Below are 25,354 nucleotides of genomic sequence, written 5' to 3' on the forward strand. Positions count from 1 at the left end.
TTGAATGGACAGACAAGGACATTTCCCACCACTTCCCCGACTCAGTGAGTTAATTTTAGTGCTATCCAAAGACGGGCAGGTTCTCTAAGCCAAGGTAGGGGGCCTGATGGTATCGGTTCTAAGTGGTGAAACTGCTGGCAGCTTCTGTTTCCCACCGCCCAAAAGGGGTGACGGTGAGGCTGGTGACCTGGAGAGGTTAGTGACTCCCTGGCCACATCCGTGGCTCAAGTACTTGGGTCCCTTGCTGCCCATGTGAAATGCGGATGGAGATTCCACCTGCTGGCTTTAGCCTGGTCAGCCCTGGCTGTCGTGGGCCTTCAGGGAGTGAACCAGCAACTAGATCTCTCTCCATATATCTCTGTCTCTCTGCCTTGCAAATAAAATGAAAATAAATTTTAAAAAAATTTTTTAATGGGGCAGGCATTTGGCACAGCAGCTTAAGTACCTCCTAGGACCCCACATCCCACACTGGAGTTCCTGGTTCAAGTCCTGGCTTCTGAGCCGGCTTCCTGCTGGTGTGCACCTGGGAGGCAGAGGTGATGTCCAAGTTCCTGGGTCCCTGTCATCCACTTGGGAAGCCTGAATGGAGTTCTTGGCTCCTGCCATTGGTCTGGCCTATGTAGACATTTGGGGAGTGAACCAGACATGGCAGATCTTTGTCTCTCTCTGTCTTTCAAATAAATAAATATAACTTTGGAAATCTGTACTAGCCACACGTACTATAATATATTGGGAGTAAAATAAATCTAACAAAAAGATCTTTTAAAATTATAAAACTATTTTGAAAGACATGAATATATAATATACGATGAAGCTATAATACAAATTGAATCAAAAGTTTTTGTTCTTAAGTTTAAATATGTTTTTTAAAAACATTTATTTATCGGAGCCGGTGCTGTGGTATAGTAGCTAAGCCTCCACCTGTGGCACCAGCATCCCATATGGGTGCCAGTTTGTGTCCCAGCTGCTCCACTTCTGAACCAGCTCTCTGCTTATGGCCTGGGAAAGCAGCAGAAGATGCCCCAAGTGCTTGGGCCCCTGCACCCATGTAGGAGACCCAGAAGAAGCTCCTGGCTCCTGGCCTCAGATCAGCTCAGCTTCAGCCCTTACAGCCATTTGGAGAGAACCAGCGGATAGAAGACCCCTCTCTCTCTCTCTCTCTCTCTCTTTCTCTCTCTCCCTCCCTCTCTCTGTTTGTAACTCTTTCTCTCAAATAAATAAGTCTTCAAATATATATATATATATGTATGTGTATATATATATATACATATATATATATATATATATGTATGAAAGGCAGAGTTACAGAGAAAGAGGGAGAGAGAGATAGCTTCCATCCATTGGAAAGCTCCTTTTTAAAAGAAATCATGATCAAAATCCCAATGTACCCACAAGTAAAATGGGAAAGCCTCCAGGTGACCAGAAGGGAGTTGAAGTCCCAGAGAACACCTCCACTTCAGCCCAGTAATGTGGCCCCAAAGAACCAAGGTATTTCCAGAGTCTAAAGGGCAAATAGTCAGGCTCATTTGCATACCCACAATGCATTGCAACTAGTTCAAGTGTTTTCATGTAAAAATAAATGTATTATTTGAATTTTTTTATTTTTTATTTATTTTTTTGACAGGCACAGTGAACAGTGAGAGAGAGAGACAGACAGAGAGAAAGGTCTTCCTTTGCCGTTGGTTCACCCTCCAATGGCCACCGTGGCTGGCATGCCGCACCCGGCGCACCGCGATGATCTGAAGCCAGGAGCCAGGTGCTTCTCCTGGTCTCCCATGGGGTGCAGGGCCCAAGCACTTGGGCCATCCTCCACAGCACTCCCTGCCCACAGCAGAGAGCTGGCCTGGAAGAGGGGCAACCGGGACAGAATCCAGTGCCCCAACCAGGTCTAGAACCCGGGGTGCCAGTGCCACTAGGCAGAGGATTAGCCTAATGAGCCGTGGCACCAGCCAGCAAATTTTAAAAATTCAAATAATAGGCCAGCGCTGTGGCTCACTAGACTAATCCTCCGCCTGTGGCGCTGGCACCCCGGGTTCTAGACCTAGTTGGGGCACCAGATTCTGTCCCAGTTGCTCCTCTTCCAGGCCAGCTCTCTGCTGTGGCCCAGGAAGGCAGTGGAGGATGGCCCAAAAGCTTGGGCCCTGCACCCCATGGGAGACCAGGAGAAGCACCTGGCTCCTGCCTTCGGATCGGCATAGCGCCAGCCATAGCGGCCACTTGGGGGGTGAACCAACGGAAAAAGGAAGACCTTCCTCTCTGTCTCTCTATCTCTCTCACTGTCTAACTCTGCCTGTCCAAAAAAAAAAAAAATTTGCTACCGTTACTTACAGTATTCTTAGATATACTGATGTAACCATTATTCCTTGGGCTAAGTACCCATCATTTGAGAAATAGGAGTTGCAGTCACACAAGGAACAAATTATAAGCCCTAATGGCCATGCTCTAGTTTATTTTCAAAATGCATAGGCCGGCGCTGTGGCTCAATAGGCTAATCCTCCGCCTTGCAGCGCTGGCACACAGGGTTCTAGTCCCGGTCGGGGAGCCGGATTCTGTCCCGGTTGCCCCTCTTCCAGGCTAGCTCTCTGCTGTGGCCAGGGAGTGCAGTGGAGGATGGCCCAAGTGCTTGGGCCCTGCACCCGCATGGGAGACCAGGAGAAGTACCTGGCTCCTACCTTTGGATCAGCGCGGTGCACCAGCCACGGCGGCCATTGGAGGGTGAACCAACGGCAAAGGAAGACCTTTCTCTCTGTCTGTCTCTCTCTCTCACTGTCCACTCTGCCTGTCAAAAAAAAAATGCATAAACCTTTCACCTTTTACTAAAGGTTTCCGTAGAGGGATACAGTTGTGAATACTTAAACAAATTTCTTGGGGTCTTGCTCTGGTTAAGGCTTCTGGTTAAGTGATAGAGCTGGTACCATTGCCTATTGCTGGTGAGCCAGGTGGCCCTGCCCATGTGCTGTCCCAGCTGCTCACTTGAGAATTCTCAACAGAGTTCTGTCAATAGCTACTAACAAGCATTTACATAAAGCTGAAAAGCAGGACTGGGTAATGGCAGAGTGACACAGAGAAAGTGACCTTCTACCACTAGAAATGGCCATAACAGCCATCTCAGGCTGAAGCTAGAGCTCCATCTGTGTCTCTTATGTGGGTGGTAGGCTGTGTTCCCAGGAGCATTAGCAGGGTGCTAGATGGGAAATGTCCCTGTAGATTCAATTTTTTAAAAATGTTTATTTATTAGACTGGTACTGGCATAGTAGGCTAAGCTGCTGGTTCATGTCCTGGATGCTCCACTTCTGATTTAGCTCCCTACTAATGTGCCTGGAGAAGCAGCAGAAGATGGCCAAGTGCTTGGGCCCCTGCACCCATATAGGAGACCTGGAAGAAGCTCCTGGCTTCAGATCAGCCCAGCTCCGGCCGTTGTGGCCATTTGGGGAGTGATGAAAGAAACTCTGTCTGCCAAAGCCAGCACTGCACCAGACTGAAGCCAGGAGCCAGGAGCTTCTTCCATGTCTCCTACGTGGGTGCAGAAGCCCAAGCACTTGGGCCATCCTCTGCTGCTTTCTCAGGCCATTAGCAGAGCTGGATCGGAAGTGGAGCAGCCAGGGCTCAAACCAGCACACATATGGGATGCTGGCATCACAAGTGGTGGCTTTACTCGCTAGCCACAGCGTCGGCCCCGATGTTTTTTTTTTTCCTTTGTTCCTTTTTTTTTTAATGTTCCAGAGGGACGTAAGTTTTCAAAACTCTTTTAGGACTGAGAGAACAACGCATTTGACTGCGTGACCTGAACAGGTGGCCTTGTGGCCGGAACTGAGCACTAAGGGGAAGCAGCGCCTCCTTGTGGCCAGCTTAGAGGCTGCAACAGAAAGGAAGTCATTCTGGGAGCAGGAAGTCTTTGAGGCCTGGTTTACACTGCTCCCCAGCAGAGCCTTCCGGCTGCAGAATCTGAAAACGCTGGATGCCGCTTCAGCACTCAGATCTCTCTCTTGCAGCTGTGGCTCTGGGATCCAGCCACAACAGACAAAAACAGGGGACAGTCTACAGAGTAGGCACGAAGGGCTGGTGTTGGGTGCAGAAGGAAAAGCTGCCCCCTGCAGCGTCAGCATCCCATGTGGGTGCCCGCTCCAGAGCCAGCTCTCTGCTATGGCCTGGGAAAAGCAGCAGAAGGTGACTCAAGTGCTTGGGCCCCTGCACCCACGGGGAGACCCGGATGAGGCTTCTGGCTCTTGGCTTCGGCCTGAACCCAGCACTGGCCATTGTGGCCATTTCGGGAGTGAACCAATGGATGAAAGACCGACCTCTCTGTCTGTATCTTACTTGTAAATAAATAAAAATAAATCATTTTTAGCCGGCGCCGCGGCTCACTAGGCTAATCCTCCGCCTTGCGGCGCTGGCACACCGGGTACTAGTCCCGGTTGGGGCGCCGGATTCTGTCCCAGTTGCCCCTCTTCCAGGCCAGCTCTCTGCTGTGGCCAGGGAGTGCAGTGGAGGATGGCCCAAGTGCTTGGGCCCTGCACCCCATGGGAGACCAGGAGAAGCACCTGGCTCCTGCCATTGGATCAGTGCGGTGCACCGGCCGCAGCGCACCAGCCGCGGTGGCCATTGGAGGGTGAACCAACGGCAAAGGAAGACCTTTCTCTCTGTCTCTCTCTCTCACTGTCCACTCTGCCTGTCAAAAATAAATAAATAAATAAATATAAAAAGTAAATCATTTTTTAAAAATTACCAGGCATGAGTGATTTGTTGTGAGTCTTTTAATGTAGATTACCACTTAAGAGAGCACAATGAAAATTATTTTTAAAAAAATACGAGCTGTGCCGGCATCGCGGCTCACTAGGCTAATGCTCTGCCTGCAGCGCCGGCACACCGGGTTCTAGTCCTGGTTGGGGCGCTGATTCTATCCCGGTTGCCCCTCTTCCAGTCCAGCTCTCTGCTGTGGCCTGGGAGTGCAGTGGAGGATGGCCCAAGTGCTTGGGCCCTGCACCCGCATGGGAGACCAGGAGAAGCACCTGTCTCCTGGCTTCGGATCGGTGCAGTGCACCAGCTGTAGCAACCATTTGGGGGTGGACCAATGGAAGGAAGACCTTTCTCTCTATCTCTCTCTCTCACTGTCTAACTCTGACTATCAAAAATAAAATAAAATAAAATAAAGAGCTGGGGCCGGCGCTGTGGCACAGTGGTTAATGTCCTGGCCTGAAGCGCCGGCATCCTATATGGGTGCTGGTTCGAGTCCCGGCTGCTCCTCTTCCAATCCAGCTCTCTGCTATGGCCTGGGAAAGCAGCAGAAGATGGCCCAAGTCCTTGGACCCCTGCACCCGCGTGGGAGACCTGGAAGAAGCTCCTGGCTCCTGACTTCGGATCAGCGCAGCTCTGGCCGTTGTGGCCAATTGGGGAGTGAACCAGCTGATGGAAGACCTCTCTCTCTCCCTTTCTCTCTCTCTGCCTCTCCTCTCTCTGTGTAACTCTGACTTTTAAATAAATAAATAAATCTTTAAAAAAAAAAAAAAGAGCTTTCTCTTTTCCTCTGCCACCGGGGTAAGTGTTCCCAACTCTTCTTGCTGTGTCTTGTCACTTAGCCTGCAGGATTGAGAGATTCCTGGCCAAAAATCAAAGAACAATCATCCCAGTCCCCAGTGGATTCTGATGAAAACTGGTCAACAAAATCAGGTCGCACTGCAAGATGAGACCCTGGGGAAGAACCACGCTGGGTGGATGAGGAAGTGCACTTGAACATGTGTGCCGGGTCCCGGTCACTCCCTTCCCCACCACAGCCAGCTGGAGACGGCACCATTGTCACAACGTGTTTGGGAATTAGTGGGTTGGTTCAGTAATAAATATGTGAGGCATCCTGAAAAATAAGTAAATAAATAATAGCACCTTGCAAAGCTGGTTGCCGAGGGGAGGCTTAGTACAGAAATAAAAAGCCGGGAAACGATTTGTAAAGAAGCAGAAACTTTGATGTGATTGACAAGCGACAGTAAAGCGTCTGGTTCGAGAGGAGACCAGGTGGAGTGCTCCAGCAGGATTCTCGTTCTCAGGAAGTGCCCAGCGTTTTTGAGGCATCACTGTCTTTTCATTGGGTCATTCTGTGGGGTCCCTGTTGGATGGGGGCTTCACATATGTTTGCTGATTGGCTTGGAGCTCATGGAGATAGCAGGGGTCTCTTGGAGACAGCCCAATTCTCCTTAGGGGCTCAGTCCCCTCCTCTGCTAGCTCTGGGTGGAAGATTGCAACTAACTTGAAGGTATGGTTTAAGACCACAAGGTCACCCATGCAGCTCAAGAATCTGCACGGGAAATGCCCACAGGTCTGGAAACAAGCTCTCCAGCCACGGCTGGCAGCCTGCTTGGGAAGGACATTCTGCCCATGTCCGAGGGGCCCACAGACCCCCAGCCCCACGGGACGGCCTCAGAGGTGGCTGAGGCAAAGCCATTTAATGGTCTCAGGGGCACTGGAGCACAGCGGGTTAAGTAGTGAAAGCTGCCCAGGGCCCGTTCAGAGTGAAGCCGGGAGAGACCCCGAGCATGCAAACACTCCCCATCCCAAGAGGAAGAGAGAGCACAGGACTCAGAGACACCCCCCCCCTTCCTGTCCCCTCCAGAGCTGGGGAATGCGGCCCCCTGGGCCATGTAAGGGTCATATAGTCATTTATTCTGGCGCTGCCAAAGATTCAGTCCCCAAATGACTGCAATGGCCGGGGCTGGGCCAAACCCAGGTTGCTGGGTGGGAAGTGGAGCAGCCAGGACTCGAACCTGAACCTGGCGTTCATATGGGATGCCACAATTGCTCGTGGCTTATCCTGCTGCGTGGCAACACTGGTCCCTGTAGGAAGCGAACTTTCAAGCTGATAATTGTGTATGGCTTGTGTCTGTTGCTATAAATATCCAAATGGCTGTTGGCAGAAAAAAGGTCCCCACCCCTGCCAGCCCTTAACTCCTTGCCAAACCTTGTGAGGTGTGGGGGGACCTTGTGTTGCTGTGGTCTCCCAGATCCCAAACACTGTGAAATACAGCAAGGGAGCAAAAGAGCACCAAACAGCGTGGGAAACCCTTGCAGCCAGGACACCGGGCCACCTGCCGCAAGCGCCCGTTGTGACATGTCCAGACAGGCGGAGGGGATGCCGGCCAGGAGTAAATGCTCCTGGGCACAGTTGTCTGGGGGAGGGGAAGACGAGAGATTCCGAAGTCAGCTGTGGTGAGGAGTTCACAGCTCTGTGAATACACTAAAATCCCACTCAATTGTACCCTTCCCACCCGGCTCACTCCCCCAGCACCAAGTGCGGAACTCCGGCGGGTCTCCCACGGGAGTGGCCGCCTGCGTCTCCCGAGCGCGCCCAGCGGCACGACGCTGGGCCTCCCACTAGCTGAGGGCGTCTTCTCACTGCGGCCTGGCCTGCACCCCAACCAGCCGGGGGTGCCGCTGGAGAACCCCCGAGCCCGCTGCCCTGGGTGCCGCGCGCCGGCAGGTGCGCCCCGCAGAGCGCGCGGGAGGCGCCGGCTCCCAGCGAGAGGAGAGGGGCGATGGTCGTGCCTCGCCCTGGAGGAGCTGTGTGGTGGCCGGGCGGGCTCCAGCTGGGCCCGGGGCTTCCATGGAAGTACCAGTTTCCTTCGCCGGACCTGGGAGCCCCCGCCACAGAGCCCCCTGGACAACACGGCCGGCAGGGGTCTGAGCCTCGTCACCGTGCGCTCCTGCGTGCGCTCCTGCGCCGGCACCGGCAGGGACACGCTGCACTGCAGCAGGCGACGAGGGGCCGGGTCGCGCCTGCACAGGACTGGGGTCTGGTCTCCCCGGGACCTGCTAGCAAAAGACGCAGCCTGGGTTCTGGGCCAATCGCTCATTTGCTCATTTGTCTCTCTCAGTCAAGAGCGGTCTTCATGAAGAAGGCAAACTCAGACTTAGGAGGCGCGAAGCGGGGCGGACTCGAGTCTCGCCTCCCGCGCGCCCCCTGCAGGAAGGCGCCGCTCCCGAGCAGACGGGGCGGGGCCGCGGCTCGTTTGCATACCCACAGTGCAGTGCGCGAGAGCGCGCTTAAAACGAAAAGATTTAAAGTTATTCCAGGAATATTCTGTAGAAATTAGAGCCTAACATTAAAAGTGACGTGGAGAACTTTATGTTTTCCCACAAGAGCTTGCCGTCAGGTGGTCATCCTCGATGAACTAGGAGTTCCCGGTAGCCGAGGAGTGCGTTGTGGGGCTGGCATGCATACTCTGGTTTCTCTTCAGATCGTATAAATCTTTCGCCTTTTACTAAAGATTTCCGTGGAGAGGAACAATTCTGAGGGTGAACCCAATTTTTTGAGGCCTTGTTTCGGCAAGGCTACTTTATGTGGTTGAAAAAACAGAAGATAACTGTTTGGTTTTTCTTACTACATGAAACGTGTGGGTATTAGCACTGCTTGGTTATTACTATAGAGTGTGTATTTTACAGCTAGGTGGCGCCTATAGTGAGAAACTGCCTCCCAGGCACCACAGGGGGTCTGCCTTAAAATGCTGGGTGAAGCACCTGAGAGACCTTTCGGACCTGTACAGCTCCCGGAAGGTTTTCGTTCTGCCTTCTCTGTAATTTTGGCCTTTCAAATAAATAAATGTTTTTAAAAATTAAAAAAATAATTCCTGAGTCTGGCATAGTACCTCAGAGGGTAAAGATGCCTGGCAGCCCATATCAGAGCCCTGGTTAGAGTCCTGCCGGCTCCACCCTGCTAATGCACCTGGGAAGGCAAGGAAAGGTAGCCTCAAGTCCTTAAGGCCCTGCCACACATGTGGGAGACCTGGAGGAGTCCAGGCCCCGCCCCTGTCATTGCGGCCAGATGAGATCTTTGTGTCTTCCCTCTTTCATTCAAATAAATAAATATTTATGTTAAGATTTTTGTATTTGGGGCACTATACGGTGCACTGGGTGAGGCTGATGTCTGTGGTGCCGGCATCCCATGTGGATGCTGGTTCCAGTCCTGGCTGCTCCATTTCTGATCCAGCTCCCTGCTAATGTGCCTGGGAAAGCAGCATAAGATGGGCCAAGTACTTGGGCCCCTGCACCCTTATGGGAGACCCAGAGGAAGCTCCTGGCTTCAACCTAGCTCAGCACTTATTTATTTGAAAGTCAGTTACAGAGAAAGAGAGATCTTCTGTTTGCTAGTGCAGTGGTGGGGGCTGGGCCAGGCAGAAGCCAGGAGCTCCTTCCAGGTCTCTCACGTGAGCACAGGGGACCCAAACACTTGGGCCATTCTCCACTGACTTACCCAGGTCTCCCATATGGGTGCAGGGGCCCAAGGCCTTGAGCCATCTTCCATGGTTTTCCCAGGCCACAGTGGAGAGCTGGATGGGAAGTGGAGCAGCCGTGACTCAAACTAGCGCCCATATGGGATGGTGGCACTACAGGTGGAGGCTTTTACCTGCTACTCCACAGCGCCAGCCCCTCAAGAATTCTCTTAAATGCCTTTCCATTGAGTATGTTGTAACTTCTCCTCTTTCTTCTCCTTCTTCAAGTTTTAAAAATGTATTTGAAATGCAGAGTGACAGAGAGGGAGAGAGATCTTCTATCTACTGATTCACTCTCCAAATGCTGCAACAGCCAGAGCTGGGCCAGGCCAAAGCCAGGAGGAACTCCGCCCTAGTCTCCCATGTGGGTGGCAGGGGCCCAAGTAGTTGGGCCAACATCCACTGCCTTCCCAGGCACATTAGCAGGAAGCTCCAATATGGAATGCTGGGTGACTTTGCAAGACCCTGAGTGAGCTGTCGGAACATACAATGTATAAGGATGTGCGTTACAAGCAGGATCCCGCTCCCCCTTCTCACTTCCCGGAACCCTTGCTATAAAGCCCTAGATAAACCTGCTTCTCAGGGAGACAGATCCCTCCGGGACCGTACCTCTCCCCTGTCTCCTTTGCTCATTGCGAGTCAACACAGCTTTCCTCTGAGCAGCACAAGCTTGAGGCTCATTACTTGGCAACACCCCAAGTGAATGGATCCCTTGGGTTAGGAAACTGATAGGCAGTTTTATCTATGGTGCGATCTACACCCTGATTTACATCCTAAGCTCTAGCCCCGCCCGCCCGCTGCCATTGCTGGAAGCCAGGTGGCCCAACCACCAGGTGTCAAGCTCCACCCCCATCCTAATGACATTCACTGCTCCTGCTTCCCTGCCTGCCCTCTGGCAAAATTTTAAAATGCCTTGTTTCTGAACACGTGGCTCTCTCTTGGCTTCTCCCTTCTCTCTTGGCTCTTCTCTCCTGCTCTCCTCTCCTCCTCTCGTCTCTCTTCTCTCCTCACTAGCTCCTCTCCTCTGTCTCTCTCTTATACTCTCTCTCTCTCTTACCCTTCTTCATCCCTCCCCTCCAGTCTGCTGGGTTTTCCCCAATAAACCCTTTCCCTTACTCCGGTATTTGGTGTGCTTTGTGACAGCTAACACCTTGTGTCCACTAACACTGTGTACAGCAGACTTCACACTTAATGGTGGTCACAGAAGTTATGATAGAAGCAAGAGAAAGATGCTGACTGTGGCCACTCAGTTCAAGTCTACCAGTTTCCAACCAGTTAACTGAAACACTGAAAACAGGCAATACAAGTATAAGACTTGGGAAGGAAAGAAGCCTGTCTCTGGTGATGTTCCTGGTTCTATGGCAGCTCCTCAGGCTTCTCCAGAAAGCAGCAGGTGTGCAAGTACACACGGCAGGAGTGTGGGCGTGCCCAAGTGAGGCTCAGGGCCACTCTATCTCTGCAGGCACAGGAGGTGGTGTCTTGGTGAGGCTTAATTGAATATTCACAGAGGGTGGAGTTCAGGGTCCCGGCTTGAGCGCTGCCCATTTCCTGGTCCTTTTTGGAAATCTCAGAAGTGTCATGGTGTCAAGTGCATGATGGGAGTTGGGTGTCTCAGCACTGTGATTTCATTACATTGACTTTTTTTTTTTTTTTTTTTTTTTGACAGGCAGAGTGGATAGTGAGAGAGAGAGACAGACAGAAAGGTCTTCCTTTTTGCTGTTGGTTCACCCTCCAATGGCCACTGCGGCCGGCGCATCGCGCTGATCTGAAGCCAGGAGCCAGGTGCTTCTCCTGGTCTCCCATGTGGGTGCAGGGCCCCAGGACTTAGGCCATCCTCCACTGCCTTCCCGGGCCATAGCAGAGAGCTGGCCTGGAAGAGGGGCAACCGGGACAGAATCCGGCGCCCTCACCGGGACTAGAACCCGGTGTGCCGGTGCTGCAAGGCGGAGGATTAGCCTGTTAAGCCACTGCGCCGACCCATTACATTGACTTTTTAAAAAAGATTTATTTATTTGAAAGGCAGAGTTACAGAGAGAGAGAGATCTTCCAGAGAGCTGGATCCAAAGTGGAGCAGCCAGGACTCGAACTGGCACCCATGAGGGATGCCGGCATTGCAGGCAGTAGCTTTACCCACTATGCCACAGCACCAGCCCCTATGTTGACCTTATAATTAGCTAAAAGTCGTTACAGGGATGCAGCTGGCAGCCATGTTTTTAGCTGGTACCATTTCCAAGTGGCAAAGCCTCTGCAAGCAGCAGTTTTCCCGGAAGCGGGGGTTGGGCAATGCAGCTGGGGCTGCAGGGCGGGGCCGGGGCCGGAGCGGGGGCGGGGTGGGGACCTCAACTCCTTGCTGGCTGCCTCCCTGCCTACATCAGTGGCTCAAGTGCTTAGGTCCCTGCCACCCACCTGAAGACCTGGATTGAACTCCAGGCTTCTGGTTTCATCTTGACCAGCTCTGACTCTTGTGGGAATTTGAGAAGTGAACTAGCAGTTGGATGATCTGTCTCCATCTCTTTCTGCCTTTCAAATGAAATTAATTAAATTTTTTTTAAAAAAAGAGCAGGGCAGGTGTATGGTTCAGCGGCAAAGCACCACTTCGAATGCCTGCACCTTGTATCAGAGTACTTGGTTTGATATCGGAAATAACCCCCTAAAATATATACAAAAATGTGGCCCCTTAAAGTTCCCCAGAAATGCCATCTGGGGTGCCACATGTTACTGGAATTTGGGGTGCCATACAATATCACCATATGCTTGTTAATAAATCCCCAATGTTAATAAGCCCAAGAGGGTTCTTGCCTAATATTTAGAGAATTCTAAATACTGGCATAAATAAACGAAGCAGCATGCTACATTTTACACTTTTATTTGGTGAGAAAGATGCATAGGCGAGTGAGAGGTTTATCTATAGGAGAGAGGTAGATCTAGGTTCATACCGAGTACCAGGAACCAGCCACTCGGAAGAGCATCTAGGCCAGGAAGCATAGAGTGGGTGGCCCGAAGGCCACCTGCCCTGGAGGTGCAGGGCTACAGCCAGCCCCCTCCTGGCTGGAGCCCAAGGAAAAGAAAAGGCCAGGCTTTTAACCCACTTCCAAAGGGGAATGGTTAATTAATGTGATTGGCCGGTGGGCACTCAGGTGTGGCCAGGTAGGGGCATGAGGTCCCACTAGGGCTTGGTGAAGGTATCAGGTAGGGCATGAGGTCACAGGGGCGTGGTGAAGACATGATCTTCCAGCTCACAAACCTAACCTGTATGCCTGCCTACTTCAGGTTCACACATCTTGAACTGCTCTACTTCCAATCCAGCTGCCTGCGGGTGCCTGCATTAGGAGGCAGCAGGTGAGGGATCAAGTCCTTGGGCCTCTGCCATCCACATGGGGGACCCAGGTTGAGTTTTGGCCTCTGGCTCCAACCTGGCCTGGCCATGGCTATGATAGGCATTTGGGTGTGGCCCAGCTGTTGGATGATCTCTCTCTGACTTTCAAATAAAATGATGGATTCGATCTTTTATGAGCCTGAGAGCACAAGGAGCGATCATTGATCATTGCAATTATCCCTACAGTTATTATGGGTCCCAGGGTTGGCAGTACCCAAAGGAGAAAAGAGGAAAATAGATCCCATCCTTGTTGTCCCTGGCACTCCTGTTGTCGTTTGGCAATGCGTTCCTTAAGTTCTTGTGCCATGTTTCTGACCACTCCAGACTTGTCAGTAAAAAAGCAGCACTGTTCCCCCAGAAATACGCATGTTCCCCCTTTTTCTGCTAGTAGGAGGTCTAATGCCCTTCTGTTTTGAAGGGCCACATCAGCCAGGGAGTCACTCTGGTCTTGCAGTTTTAAAATGGAGGCTGCAACATTTTGTAGCTCTGTATTCAAGGTGTTCGCCAGTTGCTGTATCTGGGTAGTGCCATTGCCAGGCTGGCTACTCCTGTCCCCACTCCTGTAAGAAAACTTAGTGCCGCTAGGAAGGGAAGGATAATTATGTCCCTTCTAGCATGGGCGTTTTGCAGCACCAGTATTGGGAGAGGCTGGTTTGGGGGCACCACAGAGACCTCTGGGAGGACAATTGCAGGAACACAGATGTCAGCTGCATTAGGTGGTAGACAGTGGAATAGGCAGCTCCCGCACTGGAGGACGTGACCTCCAGTTAAGCAGTCTCCCGGCTTTATAGCAGTCATGGAATTACAGAGTGGAGTTGAAAAACGAGTTGGGAGATAGTGGGTCAGGAGATAATGACGAGGTTAGATTGAAGCACTGGTGTAGGTTTTTTGGGTGAGGGAGATTAGTAAGTAAGGGAAAAGTTGTCTCATTGGTGGGTCCAGGAGTAGAATTTGTCAGGACTTCGATAGTTGTAAAGGAAGCTACAGGGTGGAACAGATCCAGCAACCATCAGCCAGAGAGCTATCAGAAGAGTTGAGGAGCTGGTAGACAGAGAGATATACGAAAGCCAGTCAGGGTGTGAGAGGCGAGGTGGGTTGGATCTCCGTGGGAGAGGTGGCAAGGGTCACCACTGAGTGGTTATTGGTGACAAGTTTTCTCCCAGGTCCTTGAGCACCTCCTTAACCCTAGCAACCTCCTGTCATTGGTTAAAGTCCTGGTGCCCTCCCCCGTCCCTATAGCCCAGTGAGTGGTCGGTGTCATACAGACCTTTGATCCAGGGGATTTGCCAAACCAGTCACGTCTGTGAACTCCGCCACGGCGGACAGTTACCTGGATTGCCGGTAATCCAGCGAAGGAACATCGGAATTGTGGTGATGTTCTCTCGTAACACGTGGCTGGAAAGTAAGATAGGCGGGAGGAGCACGAACATGTGGGCAGGGACTGAGCCGAGACCAGGATCTTAGGAATCAGGGGTAGGACCAGGAGGACTAGGATTACGGACAAACTTAAGCTTGGTAGGCCCCAGAGCAGTGGCTGTCCAGGATGACGGCGGCCCTGGGGGAGGGGAAGGTGCCCTCTTGAGGCGAGATATATGATACCAGTTCTCATGACCCAGTAGTTTGGCCGCAGTTGGAGTGGTGAGAATTACGACGTGGGGTCCTGTCCAACGGGGATGGAGTGGCTGGCGCTGGGAGGATCGGAGTAGGACGGAGTCCCCCGGCTGGAGAGGCAGGACCTCTGGACCAGCTGGGTGACGAGCAGATGGGGATGGGAGATGTCAGTCAGCGTGTTCCCTGAGAAGCGAATGAAGCAAGGTGAAGTAGGGGAGGTGAGAGGCCAACGGCGGGGCGTGGACCGGCAGCTTATGGTTGAGAAGGAACAGTCTTCCATGCGTGAACTTGAACGGGCTAAGTCCCAGGGGCTTGTGCGGAGCTGCACACGCCTGGTGAGGGCTGGCGGGCGTAGCTGTGGCCATCCCATCCGAAGCTGGATGGAGAGTTTAGTAAGCTGGTCTGTTAGCATGCCATTCCGCGTTTTCGACTTTACCTGAGGATGCAGGGCAGTATGGGATGTGTAACCTCCAGGTGGTGCCGAGGGCTTGCATAACTTGTTGTACCACCGTGTTACAAAGGCTGGCCCCATGTCCGATTGGATAGAGGTAGGCAGCCCAAATCGTGGGATGATGTGTAGTACTGAGATATCAGCCACCAAGCTGCCGTTTCTGCAGTCGTAGGGAAGGCTCTATCCAACCGGAAAATGTGCCCACCATGGTTAGAATATTCCGTAAGCGTTTGTGAGGGGGCCGTTTCCCAGTCTTACCGGGAAGGTGGCCTCTCATCGGGGAGTGGGTATCTGGGGCTTTAGCTTTCCCTGAGGGGATGTCAAGGAACAGAGAGGTGTCCAGCACATACCAAATATTCCCAGTCAGATGAATCAATTAGTTCACAAGGTTTTTTTTTTTTTTTGACAGGCAGAGTGGATAGTGAGAGAGAGAGACAGAGAGAAAGGTCTTCCTTTTTGCTGTTGGTTCACCCTCCAATGGCTGCTGCGGCCGGCACATCACGCTGATCCGAAGCCAGGAGCCAGGTGCTTCTCCTGGTTTCCCATGCAGGTGCAGGGCCCAAGCACTTGGGCCATCCTCCACTGTCTTCCCGGGCCATAGCAGAGAGCTGGCCTGGAATTGGGGCAACCGGGACAGAATCCGGCGCCCTGACCAGGACTAGAACCCGGTGTGCCGGTGCTGCAAGGCCGAGGATTAGCCTGTTAAGCCACGGCGCCGGCCAATTCACAAGCTTTTATTGGAATTCTGCTCCTGGGCGAGGCTCTCTGGTCCCAACAGAGCAGGAGCTGGGGAAGTCGCTCATCAGAGGTTGGGAGGGCTCCTTTTATAGATACAGGGCATGGGGGTTAAAGGTTGAGGCAGGTCTGATCCTCATTGGTTGACCTTTAGGCACTCGCAGGGACCTTGACAAGGACTTTTAGGTTCCAGGAAGTGCGGGTAGGGACTCTCCATTCCCGAAAGTGTTGGCCTTCTCTCCTTGTGGATCCCAAAGCTACCAGCCCGGCCATGGCTAACCAGGCATTTGGGGAGTGGCCCAGCTGTTGGATGATCTCTCTGACTTTCAAATAAAATGAAAATATACTAAAAAATTTAAATTAGAGTTTATGATTGCTAAATTAAGATCGCCCATTAGCAGGGCCAGGATTGTAATAGCAAGGTAAGCCCTGACTGGAGACACTGGCATTTCATATGGGTACCGGTTCAAGTCCCAGCTGCTCCACTTCTGATCCAGCTCCCTGCTAATGTGCCTGGGAAAGCAATGGAAGACGGCCCAACTCCCTGGCTCCTGGCTTCGGCCTTGCCCAACTCTGGCTATTAAGGCCAGCTGGGAGTGAACCAGCAGATGGAAGATCCCTCTGTCTCTCCTCTCTCTGTAACTCTGCCTCTCAAATAAATAAATCTAAAAAAAAAAAAAAAACAAAACAAAACAAAAAAACCTTTATTTGAAAAGAAACTGATGGAACAAAGACATGAGCCTGAGCCACCTTGCTCATTGCCCAAGAGAGATAAATATTGGAATGTGTTCCTTGCCCTTGAATATCTCAATTGGGTCTCACACCCTACTGCCTTCATACCCCATCCCCCACAGCCGCCTGAAAGACCAGTTCCAGGAATTCCCCTCCGCCTGCTGTCCCCTACCCCCACCTCCTAAAATATTAAAAGTCCCGGACCCTGGGGGTCAGGCCTTCTGCCACGTGTTCTGTCAATGTGCACGGGGCAGTTGGTCACCCACCTCTATGAATTTATTTTCTCTGAATAAATGTGGTCCGGCTGTAAATTCATACGCTGCCTCTATTCTGTTCTCTTTGTCTAACATTTATGGTGCCCCGTGTGAGGAGGCACCAGTCTGCAGCTCCTTTCCTGACAGAGCCCCAGTGTACAAATAGGTAGAAGGGAAATTTCTCTGGGTGACCAGAACAGAATTTACATCTCAGGGGAAAACCACTGTTTTTTTGCCCCCTTCAAGGTGGCCCGGAACAACTAAGTTATTTCTGGAATCTAAAAGGTGACTATTTAGGGTAATTTGCATACCCAACATGCATTGCAATTAGTTCAAGTGATTTTTTTTGCTTAAAAGTGTTTTGTTTTTTACTTAACTTTTTAGAATTTGATAACACTGTTTACTTATTTAGTTAACTTTTAAAAATTTGGTAGTATTATTTATAGGACTTCTAATATATACTTCTGCAGTCATAGCCCTTGGGCCAAATAGTAACCATTAGTGTACTAGGAGTTGCAGTTATATGACAAGTGGCGTATAGGTCCTATCAATTATACTCTGGTTTCTCTTCAGATCGTATAAATCTTTCGCCTTTTACTAAAGATTTCCGTGGAGAGAAACAATTCTGAGTCTTAACTCAATTTTTTGAGGCCTTGCCTTGGCAAGGCTATTTATACTGTTAAATAAAAGACGAGCTTTGGAAACTAGAGTGTCTGGTTCAGTCTTCTGTATGGCTTCCTGTAGAAAGGTTTACAGAAAGGAGGTAGAGGTACTTTCTGTTGGGCCCAAGCTGATGCCTGTATATGATGGCATCCCCAGACTTATTTGAAAGACAGGATCTTATATATATATATATATTTATATATGTATTTTACATCTTTTTTTAGGTATCTTCCTTTATTACAGGTTTTTTTTTTTTTCTTCCCAGAGTTAGAGAGAAGAAGAGGCAGATCTTCCATCTGCTGGTTCACTCCCCAAATGGTGACAACAGCTGCAGCTGGGCCAATCCTATGCCAGGAGCCAGGAGCTTCTTTCTGGTATAAGGGCCCAAGCACTTGGGCCATCTCCCACTGTTTTCCCAGGCCATAGCAGGGAGCTGGATGGGAAGTGGAGCAGTCGGGACTTGAACCAGCGCCCATATGGCATGTCAGCACCAGAGGTGGATGCTTAATCTACTACGCCACAGTTCCGGCCCCCCACACCCTTTTATAGGATTTATTTTATTTGAAAGGAGAAGAGAGAACAATCTTCCATCTGCTGCTTTGCTCCCCAGATAGCCACAACAGCTGGGGCTGGGCCAGGCCAAAGCCAAGAGCCAGGAGCTCATCTACATTTCCCACATGGGTGGTGGGAGCCCAAGCACTTGGCTATCCTCTGCTGCTTCCCCAGTCGCATTAGCAGGGAGCTGTATCCGCCAGATGCTGTTCCTGCAGGCGGCGGTTTTACCTGCTGCGCCACAGCGCCACCCCATGGTCACTCCTGCTTTGACACACCGGTTGGATCTGTGTCTTCCACAGGCCCACATGACTGCAATCATCCCACAGTATCTGTCAGGGAACTGGATCCAGAACCCTTCATAGCTTCCAAAATCAAGGGATACTCGCGTCCCTTCTGTGAAATCTGTTGTGTTTGTGATAGATCCATGCATAACCCACTGTATACTTTAAATCATGTCTATGTTACTCATAATAACTAATAAATGTGACGTACATGCTGTGAAAACAGTTGTCACATACATTATTTAGGGGATGATGACAAAGGAATAGGAAGTCTGCGATGTTCAGTTTTCTCAACTGCTTTCAACCCACAGCTGACTGAATCTGAGGACGTGGAACCTGTGGCTCCCGAGGGCTGCCCCGAGCCAGTGCTGTGGACCCTAATGCTGTAGGGTCAGAGCGAATCCTCCCCTGTGGGCTGAGCACATCTGCCTGCGTTTTCTTTTCAGAAACTTCTTGGGTTTTCTTGACCCTTTGCCTTTTCAAAAAATTTAGAATTAGCCAGAAAAGGAAAATGGTTGGAATTGGGGGGTGGGGAGTTGCATTAATAAAACCCTTATGATATTGACTCTTGCTATCCACATTGTGCGTCTGTTGACTTGTTCAGTTAAAGATGTTGCTTGGGGCTTATGATGTGCTGTCTTCCCCTCAGTCCCCCCCACACACACACAATGGCACTGCCTGTGACAAGATGAATGACCCCAGAGAACCGATCAAGGGGGTGCTCTCGCCTCCAAGCTTCCTCCTTGTGACCAGCACCTGTCAACAGCCACTCTGCGCTCTCAAGGCTTTCATGGAACCTCCGGCACCCGCATGGGGCTGGTCCCCACACACGGACTGCGCTGCCCGCCCCTCCTCCCAGGATGACTCTGGCCCGCTGCCTCCCTCTCGAGTTGAGGCCAGCACGAAAGGACTCCTGTCCATATGTGGAAATGGCCTCTGGATGGTGCAGGTCCCAGTCAGTGGATCGGGACCACGCCTCCTGCTGCCTCTCAGCGCCAGGACTTCCTCACATTGCTTTAAGTCTCTGCGCTTGGGTTCTGCTGGAGCAGGCAGAGGTGACGGTGGGTAGTAAAGAGCAGAGGGAGGAACGAGAGATACTTGACCTTGGAACAAGAGGCAAAACACTACCTTTGCCCCTTAAGGCATAAGACAGAGTAGCAGGAGAAAACATATAGACTTTCCCATGCGCATGAGAACCCCCGTAGGAAAATAAAGACTCCAAAGTTAGCAACCCCAAGAGCTTATCTACTGGGTTGAACAAAGAGTAGCAATGGTGGAAAATAACTCCAACACATGGGGAGACTAGGGGAAGAGATGGGTGTCTCAGCCGGGTCCGTTGGCACACAGTTCTCTCAGCCGCAGCTCCCACCTTTGGTGCCCAGAACGTTTTTCCTCCTGGGACGGACAGGGCAGCTTTCTCTTTGGAGTTGGGTCTCCTGCTGTCTGGAAGAACAGGAGCTTCTTGCACCTGCTGTCATCCAGATGTCACTGGCTCAGAATAATCCGTGTGCCAAAGTGGCGCACTTGGGGGTGGCCTGTAATGCTACCTCCAGTCCTAACTGCAGGAGAGGAGGAACCAGACCCCCGCCTGGCCTGCCCTGGGAGAGGAAGTCTAACCACATCTGGGACCTCACTGCCCCATAGGCTAGCCCCTTGCCGTGCTGGCTACTAAATTTAATTAAAAATAAATACAGTTTACAAAGTCAGCTCCTCAGACGCACTACTTATATTTCAAGTGCTCATTAAAGAGTGGCCGCCTGGTGGACAGCATGTCACCTAGGCCAAGAGGCTGCACGGGTTCTGTCACTCGAAGCAGGAACCCACACACCAGAGCACGGCCACCAGGAAGCTGGGCTGGGCCCTGGGCACGAAGCAGAGGCACGGTGGTGAGCACTGGGTTCTGCGGATCCACCGGGAACGCCTGCCCTACACCTCTTCCGCACACTGCCCTTCCTCACGTCACCAGTAAGGGCTTCCTTGTCACCTGCACTCACACCCACACGCACCCTGACAACCTCCAGGGCTGCCAACCAAGTGTCCACAAAAAATGTTTGCATCTGTTGGAGAGAGTGGAGGAAGAGCAACAAATTCTTTTGTAACTGAAGATGTTACCAACTCTTATTTATTTATTTGAATGGTAGAGTTACAGAGAGGCAGAGGCAAAGGCAGAGAGGTCTTCCATCTGTTGGTTCACTCCCCAAATGGCTCCAACGGCTGGAGTTGTGCCGATCCGAAGCCAGGAGCCAGGAGCTTCTTCTGGGTCTCCCACATGGGTGCAGGGGCTCAAGGACTTGGGCCATCCTCCACTGCTTTCCCAAGCCATACCAGGGAGCTGGATTGGAAGTGGAGCAGCTGGGACTCGAACTGGCGCCCATATGGAGACGCTGGCACTTCAGGTGGTGACTTTACCTGCTATGCCACAGCACACACACACACACACACAAACACACCCCGGCCAACACTTCTTTCAACAGAAGTTAGAAACTAATCCAGCTGTCAGCTGAGAGCACATCATGTGGTGGTGAGTGACGCCTTTGAGATTCACAGCTGCTGTTTATGGAGACAAGTGTTCTTAGGTGACAGCTCTAAAAACAGAAAAAGCAGTAGGGTGGCACTCTGCCTAACAGCTAAGCTGCCCACATCTGTATCAGAGGCCTGGTTCAAGCCCTGGCTCCAGCTCCTGACTTCAGCTTGACACTCATGCAGGCCCTGGGACCCGGTGGCGGTGGCTCAAGCAACTGGGACCCTGCCACTCGTAAGGGAGACCAGACTGAGTCCCTGGCCTCCAGCTTCAGCCCTGCTGTTGGGGGCACTTGGGGGAGTGAAACAGAGGATAGGAGCTCTCTCTCTTTCCAAAAAAAGAAAAAAAAATCTTGCAATTAAATCCTGTCTCCTCTAATTTAGAGCTGCAATTCTGTGCTTAATAATTTATCAAAATTAGTGTAATATTCATATGTGGAAAATTATAAAAATCAATTAATGTACTTATTTTACCATATGATCAAGTAATTGATAAAACTTTTGGGCCAGCACTGTAACACAGCAGATTAAAGCCCCGGCCTGCAGTGCCAGCATCCCAAATGGGTGCTAATTCAAGTCCTGGCTGCTCCACTTCTGGTCCAGCTCTCTGCTATGGCCTGGGAAAGCAGTAGAAGATGGCCCAAGTGCTTGGGCCCCTGCACCTGTGTGGGAGACCCAGAAGAATCTCCTGGCTCCTGGCTTCGGATCAGCGCAGTGTCAGCCACTGGGCCATTTGGGGAGTGAACCAGCAGATGGAAGACCTCTCTCTCTCTCTCTGTGCCTCTCTGTAACTCTTTCAAATAAATAAATAAATAAATAGTGCCAATATTTATAATACACAAGGCTCAGTTGTCCTCTGATTATTTGCAGGAAATTTATGTGTTCCAGCAGGTCTGCAGATACCAACACGTGTGCCTTGTATTAAGTGGCTTATATTGATATTTAAACTACATAATCCTCCTCCATATAAGTGCTTCGGAACATCTCTAGATGACTCGCAGTCTGGCACAACATGAGTGCTGTGTGACTGTACTGTATCCAGGGAATAATGACAAGGAAATATCTCTATTTTCAGCACAGGGGCAATTTTTTTTTTATTCTAAATATTTTCAGTGCATAGTTGGTTGGATGTGCGGCTTTGGAATCTCCAGATTTGGACACCTGAGTGAATTCATCCATTGCATTTTTTTAAAACTAGAATTCCTTAAGTTATTGCAAGGAAACTGTAGATCTGAGTCCTCAAATATTCAGGAGCTACGTTAATTTTCAAAACTCTCTTAGGAGGGCCGGTGCTGTGGGGTAGCCCACAGCTGCGGCCTACTGGGAAGGCAGTGGAAGATGGCCCAAGAGCTTGGGTCCCTGCACCCGTGTGTGAGACCCAGAAGAATCTCCTGGCTCCTGGCTCTGGATCAGCACAGCTTCGGCTGTTGGGACCATTTGGGGAGTGAACCAGCGGATGGAAGACTTCTCTACCTCTGCCTCTCTGTAACTCCGCCTTTCAAATAAATATCTTCTAAAAATCCGTAGGGAAATAGAGATTTTTTTATTTTTTATTTTTAACAACTTTGAGTCTTTTAATTTATTTATTTATTTATTTATTTATTTGAAAGAGTTACACAGAGAAAGAGGTGGGGGGAGGGAGAGAGAGTGAGAGAGAGAGAGAGAGAGAGAGAGAGGTTTTCCATCCAGTGGTTCACTCCCCAACTGGCTGCGCCGATCTGAAGCCAGGAGCCAGGAGCTTCCTCCAGGTCTCCCACATGGGTGCAGGGGCCCAAGGACTTGGGCCATCTTCCACTGCTTTCCCAGGCCACAGCAGAGCTGGATCTGGAGTGGAGCAGTTGGAACTCGGACCGGCGCCCATATGGGATGCCGGCGCTGCAGGCCAGGGACGGAACCCGCTGCGCCACAGGGCCGACCCCGGGAACAGAGATCTGAGTAGCAGAATTAGTAAATGTCCTTGCTGTTTATGTATCTGAACTCTTTAAGGATTTGAGATGACAGAAGACAGTTGACTACAGGACCTGAAACAGGCACTGGCGGCACGTAGCGCCCCGTGTGGCCGGCACGGAGGCTGCAGCAGGGCGGTGTGCGGGCGGTGGGCAAGAGGGTCTGCGTGCGGGGGCGGGGCGGTGTGCGGGGCGGAGCGGTGTGTGGGCAGAGGGTCTGTGTGTGGGCTGAGGGTCAGTGTGCGGGGGCGGGTCTGTGTGCGGGGGCGGGGCGCTGTCTGGGGTGGGGGAAGGTGGGGCGGTGAGAGGGCCGGCAGGGCGGTGTGCGGGGGCGGCTTGCGGAGGCGGCGGGGCGGTGTTTGGCCAGAGGGTCACCAGGTCGGTGTGCGGGCTGAGGGTCAGTGTGCGGAGGCGGGTCTGTGTGCGGGGGCGGGGCGCTGTCTGGGGTGGGGGAAGGTGGGGCGGTGAGAGGGCCGGCAGGGCGGTGTGCAGGGGCGGCTTGCGGAGGCGGCGGGGCGGTGTTTTGGGGTGGGGGGCGGCGTGTGGGGCGGTGGGGCAGTGTTTGGGGGGGGTGGGGCGGCGTGCGGAGGCGGCGGGGCGGTGTTTGGCCAGAGGGTCACGAGGTCGGTGTGCGGGCCGAGGGTCAGTGTGCGGGGGCGGGGCGGTGTGCGGGGGCAGTAGGTCTGGGCAGAGGGTCAGTGTGCGGGCAGCGGGTCTGTGTGCGGGTATGCGGGCACCAGGTCGGTGTGTGGGCTGAGGGTCAGTGTGCGGGCAGCGGGTCTGTGTGCGGGTATGCGGGCACCAGGTCGGTGTGTGGGCTGAGGGTCAGTGTGCGGGCCGGCGATGCGGTGTTTGGGGAGGGGGCAGGGAGGCGGTTCGGTGTGCGGGCACCGGGTCGGTGTGCGGGCCGAGGGCCAGTGTGCGGGCACTGGGTCGGTGTGCGGACACCAGGTCTGTGTGTGGGCTGAGGGTCAGTGTGCGGGCCGGCGATGCGGTGTTTGGGGAGGGGGCAGGGAGGCGGTTCGGTGTGTGGGCACCGGGTCGGTGTGCGGGCCGAGGGCCAGTGTGCGGGCACCGGGTCTGTGTGCGGGCCGAGGGCCAGTGTGCGGGCAGCAGCCCGGTCTGCGGGCCGAGGGCCAGTGTGCGGGCACCGGGTCGGTGTGCGGGCACCGGGTCGGTGTGCGGGCACCGGGTCTGTGTGTGGGCACCGGGTCGGTGTGCGGGCTGAGGGTCAGTGTGCGGGCCGGCGATGCGGTGTTTGGGGAGGGGGCAGGGAGGCGGTTCGGTGTGCGGGCACCGGGTCTGTGTGCGGGCCGAGGGTCAGTGTGCGGGCACCGGGTCGGTGTGCGGGCACCAGGTCTGTGTGTGGGCACCGGGTCTGTGTGCGGGCCGAGGGCCAGTGTGCGGGCACCAGGTCTGTGTGTGGGCACCGGGTCGGTGTGCGGGCCGAGGGCCAGTGTGCGGGCACCGGGTCGGTGTGCGGGCCGAGGGTCAGTGTGCGGGCAGCAGCCCGGTGTGCGGACGGCAGCCGAGTCCCGGGAGGCCGGGCGCCCGCGCCCTCCACCGGAACCCCGCGGGGGCGGACGCTGTTCCCACGCGCGCACCTCCCCCGCGGCCGTGGCTCTGGAGCCGTCGGCTGGCACCGGCGGGGGCGGTTAACCGGCAGGCGCCTCGCGGGCCCGGGCCCTGGACACCCGCCGCGCCGAGGCGACGCCTGTTGGCGCCATTTTCTGTGGAAACAAGGGTGGCCGCAGTGCCGAGCCGACGCGGCCGTGGGGAAGCGGCCCAGACCGCCGAGGAGAGCGGCGGGGCCTCCGCGCACGGGCAGAGGCCGCGGGCCCCGCCGTGGACGGCCACCGCGCCGGTAATCAGCGCCCTGCGCGCTTTTCTGTACCCCTCGGGCGCCCTTGCCTAGCCAGGGTTCTGGGCCAATCGCTTATTTGCTCATTTGTCTCTCTCAGTCATGAGCGGTCTTCATGAAGAAGAAGGCAAACTCAGACTTAGGAGGCGCGAAGCGGGGCGGACTCGAGTCTCGCCGCGGCCTCCCGCGCGCCCCCTGCAGGAAGGCGCCACTCCCGAGCAGACGGGGCGGGGCCGCGGCTCGTTTGCATACCCACAGTGCAGTGCGCGAGAGCGCGCTTAAAACGAATAGATTTAAAGTTATTCCAGGAGTATTCTGTGGATATTAGAGTCTAACGTTAAAAGTGACGTGGCGAACTTTATGTTTTCCCACAAGAGCTTGCCGTCAGGTGGTCATCCTCGATGAACTAGGAGTTCCCGGTAGCCGAGGAGTGCGTTGTGGGGCTGGTATGCATACTCTGGTTTCTCTTCAGATCGTATAAATCTTTCGCCTTTTACTAAAGATTTCCGTGGAGAGGAACAATTCTGAGGGTGAACCCAATTTTTTGAGGCCTTGTTTCGGCAAGGCTACTTTATGCGGTTTAAAGGAAGAGATTATAAACTCAGTTAGTTGAACACTTGTTCTTGCTTTGTTTTCTTGCTTTTGTAAGTTCGACTCGGGCGCTGGTTCAAATGCTGGCTGTACACTTCTGACCATTCTCATTCTCTCTGTCTCTCTCCCTCTCTCTCTCTTCTTCTCCTCCTTCTCCTCCTTCTCCCTCCCCCTCCTCCTCCTCTCATAGGTTTTTCAAGTAAGTAAACTTTTTAAAAAAACAAAGGGTTCGCCGTTGCCCAGGCTCACTAAGGTAATCCTCCGCCTTGCGGCGCCGGCACACCGGATTCTAGTCCCGGTTGCCCCTCTTCCAGGCCAGCTCTCTGCTGTGGCTGGGGAGTGCAGTGGAGGATGGCCCAAGTGCTTGGGCCCTGCACCCGCATGGGAGACCAGGAGAAGCACCTGACTCCTGGATCAGCGCGGTGCGCCGGCCGCAGCGGCCTTTGGAGAGTGAACCAATGGCAAAGGAAGACCTTTCTCTCTGTCTTTCTCACTGTCCACTCTGCCTGTCAAAAAAAAAAAAA

At 52.9% G+C, this 25,354-nt stretch overlaps 3 non-coding genes and 1 pseudogene across 3 annotated transcripts; all 4 read left to right on the forward strand.

Annotated features, from left to right (window-relative positions):
* The first annotated feature begins 2,745 nt into the window (after positions 1-2,745).
* On the forward strand, positions 2,746-2,890 carry LOC133770878 (U5 spliceosomal RNA; annotated as a pseudogene).
* A 5,312-nt stretch (positions 2,891-8,202) lies between these two features.
* On the forward strand, positions 8,203-8,318 carry LOC133770876 (U5 spliceosomal RNA). The gene has a single exon (XR_009867541.1). It is a non-coding gene; the product is annotated as a U5 spliceosomal RNA (small nuclear RNA).
* Positions 8,319-16,966: 8,648 nt separating this feature from the next.
* Positions 16,967-17,082, forward strand: LOC133770875 (U5 spliceosomal RNA). The gene has a single exon (XR_009867539.1). It is a non-coding gene; the product is annotated as a U5 spliceosomal RNA (small nuclear RNA).
* A 7,609-nt stretch (positions 17,083-24,691) lies between these two features.
* On the forward strand, positions 24,692-24,807 carry LOC133770877 (U5 spliceosomal RNA). Its single transcript, XR_009867542.1, has one exon. It is a non-coding gene; the product is annotated as a U5 spliceosomal RNA (small nuclear RNA).
* Positions 24,808-25,354: the final 547 nt, after the last annotated feature.

This window comes from Lepus europaeus, chromosome 11, assembly GCF_033115175.1.
Source record: "Lepus europaeus isolate LE1 chromosome 11, mLepTim1.pri, whole genome shotgun sequence".
NCBI classification, from domain to species: Eukaryota; Metazoa; Chordata; class Mammalia; order Lagomorpha; family Leporidae; genus Lepus; species Lepus europaeus.